General features: G+C 38.8%; 1 pseudogene; it reads left to right on the top strand.

Annotated features, from left to right (window-relative positions):
• Positions 1–764: 764 nt before the first annotated feature.
• On the top strand, positions 765–1,702 carry LOC107139838 (annotated as a pseudogene).
• Positions 1,703–3,375: the final 1,673 nt, after the last annotated feature.

The following is a 3,375-nucleotide window of genomic DNA, read 5'->3' as shown; positions in this document are numbered from 1 at the left end:
TAAATATAAATATTATAAATAAATAGAAGAGAAAGGGAAAGTAGTGAGGACTGAATCAGAGAAAATTACATTCCATGCTTGATAAATTTTATTAAAATGAAGCCCAATATAATGTTTCAGTAATACTGTGTATACTAAAATGAACTCATAAAAGAAATAATTTTCATTCATAAAGTATAAGAACCAAAAAGCTAAGGTGCACCTTTATGTTCTAAATTTTTCAACTTATTCAGAGACAATTGAACAAAAAGAAAAAAAAAACTCTAAAATGAATGTGCTGCTGTTAAAATTCATTACAACAACTTTAAATGATCAACATAAAATCCTAATTAACAGATCGTCCTTGATTTGCAAAATAGAACATTACAGTATGTCAGCGGAAGGCAAAGAAAGGTGAAGATGGGAGAAGAGAAGTCTAAAATTGTCATAGTTCTTCCAGAATAAGAACACATAGAGTATCACCTGCAGGCAATATTGTTAATATACTGCATTCTGCACATATGATTTATGTTTTGTTTGGTTTTTATTTGACATTATTACTGATGCAGTACAAGCATAAGATCTATATTCAAAATTTTCTGTAGAAACTTTCTTGTAAGAAGTCAATGCTATGAGTGTGTTCAATACGATAATTGATTATCAGGTAAAGAAATATTAAGTGCACTGAGCTGTCTGGCTGGGATGTCACCAGTCAGGCTCCAATGCTGGCTTCTTTTGACACCTCTCTTCAGGTCCACTCGCTTGTGACTTGGCACAAGGCAGGGATGAGAAATCATACAGCAATAACAACATTCATCCTGCTGGGATTGCGGATGATCCAAAACTACAAGTTCTAATTTTCATATTTTTGTTTCTCACTTACATGTTGAGTGTGGCTGGAAACCTCACCATTATCACACTCACACTTTTGGATTCTCATCTTAAAACTCCCATGTATTTTTTCCTCTGAAATTTCTCTGTCCTGGAAGTCTCATTCACCACTGTTTGTATTCCCAGATTCCTGTACACCATGACAACTGGTGACAACACTGTTACTTACAATGCTTGTGCCACCCAGTTATTTTTTGTTGTCCTCTTTGGAGCAACAGAATTTTTTCTCCTGGCTGCCATGTCCTATGACCGCTATGTGGCCATCTGTAAGCCCCTGCACTACACAACCCTCATGAATAACAGAGTCTGTGCTACAGTTGTCCTCGGCTGTTGGTTTGCTGGCCTGCTGATCATCCTCCCACCCGTTGGCATAGGCCTCCAGCTGGAATTCTGTGACTCAAATGTGATTGATCATTTTGGCTGTGATGCATCTCCCCTTCTACAGATAACCTGCTCAGACACCGTGTTTTTAGGGAAAATAGTCTTGACTTCTGCCATACTGACACTAATTATTACCTTGGTGTGTGTCACTCTCTCCTACACATACATCATCAAGACCATTCTAAAATTTCCTTCTGTCCAACAAAGGAAAAAGGCCTTTTCCACCTGCTCCTCCCACATGATTGTGGTTTCCATCACCTATGGCAGCTGCATCTTCATCTATGTCAAGCCTTCAGCAAAGGAAGGAGTGGCCATTAATAAGATGGTGTCCATCCTCACTACTTCAGTTGCCCCTTTGCTTAACCCTTTCATCTATACACTTCGAAACAAACAAGTAAAAGCAGCTTTCAAAGAAACAGTAAAACGGATTGTATTTCTCTCAAAGAGCTGAGAGCCTATTGATGTTTGCTGAGGCTTACTTACATTTAAATCTGAATAATTGTGAGCACTGTTCATGAAAATGACAAACATGGCTTCTTCCAATTTGGTAGACTGTGGGAAGCCATTCTTGCACGTGATTGGGCACCTCCCAGATTGGGTGTGAGGCGCTCTGGCTAAACTGTGTCAGAGCATTACCCACCCTCTCCTGGTGTGAGAGTCTGTCCGTGTGGGGGTGTGACTGACCACTGACCCTGAGGCCAATAACTGACCCTGACCTTGGAGTGCTGCCCCCCTCGACCTTCATTGGATGGAATTTTCCCCTGAATTTCTTGTTCCCCAATAAAAGGCCACTCCCTGGTGTGCCCTCCCTCTCTCTCCTGCTAGCCCTGAATAAGCCTTGCTGCCCTACCGGGTGGTTTGAGGTGTGAGTCAGAGAGGTGAGAGCCATCTCATACCTGGTCATAGAAAAAGGTAACTGAGTCTGTGTGTTTATTTTGATCTCACTAGTTAACTTTTATGCCAAGAACCTCTTTAATGAAACCAGTGTGCTGGTCGCATGGTGGAATTTGGCACCTAACGAGGGGGCATTCTAGATTAGCTAGATTGAGTGGGAGCGCACTATAAAGATAAAGGAATTGGTGACTACTTTGGGTCACAAAAGTACCTGGAGATATTGAAGGAATGAGACATTAAATTAATTAAAATGGGAAATTCAACTTCTACAGATAAGGAGATGTATCTGACTATTTTATTTATTTTTTTTACAGGTTTTTAAAATAATTTTTATTTTTTAAAAGTAAATTTTACATTACAGGAAAAAACACACACACACACACACAAGCAAAGAACAAAGTCATCCAGTCACAAGAAGCTTAGTTGGACGTGTCCCTCTAGGTTGTATGCATATATACACAATATCCCATTTTGTGTGATTGAAATTGTGGTGTGTGCTTTTCCACACATCATGAATATTCACCAATTCAAAATCCCGAAGCTACATGAGTATTTTTTGATAACCAAGAATACACTACACCAACTCAATCTGTTATCCTTTCTTGGGGACAAAAATTTCACTGAAGACAGAAATGGCAACAGGCCTCTAGATAGACATATTGGCAGAGTTACAACTAAAACAATTCATTCCCTTAATGCTCAATTTAAAATGAAACAGCAACAGAATACACCAAGCTTGTTTCATTAACAGATTTCTACTACTAAAATATTAGCAAGAATGCATGTTCCCAGTGAATTAAAATATTCCTATAGTACAGCCAGAAGATGCACACACACCAGTGGCTTACATCAAAATGTAAATCTTTGAGCACTTGCTTCCATCTTTCTGTGTTTCCCTGTGCCCCTCTGCTGCCAGCCTAATGAACAAGTCCTGATACACAATGCCCACAGATAAAACAATTCCATGTCCAAGATGCATCTTTTCTATCAATTATAACAAAAAGATATTTACAAGTTGGCTAATTCACTAGCACTACTTTTTATGATTCACTGTCACCTCAAGCATCTAGAAAGCTTAGATATTGTGAAATGAAGTATGAACTTTGTGCACAAAAACACAATTTACCAAAAATGTACATATAGATATATGGTTATAATCTAAACCTGTCTTCCAAATATGGAGACTTTAGCAAAGAGCACTTCCCCTCCCCCTTCCTCTTCTCCCTCTTC

The sequence above is a fragment of the Marmota marmota genome, unplaced genomic scaffold, assembly GCF_001458135.2.
Source record: "Marmota marmota marmota unplaced genomic scaffold, marMar, whole genome shotgun sequence".
NCBI classification, from domain to species: Eukaryota; Metazoa; Chordata; class Mammalia; order Rodentia; family Sciuridae; genus Marmota; species Marmota marmota.
Note: the sequence above shows the minus strand (reverse complement) of the source record. Positions and strands in the feature narration are given on the sequence as shown.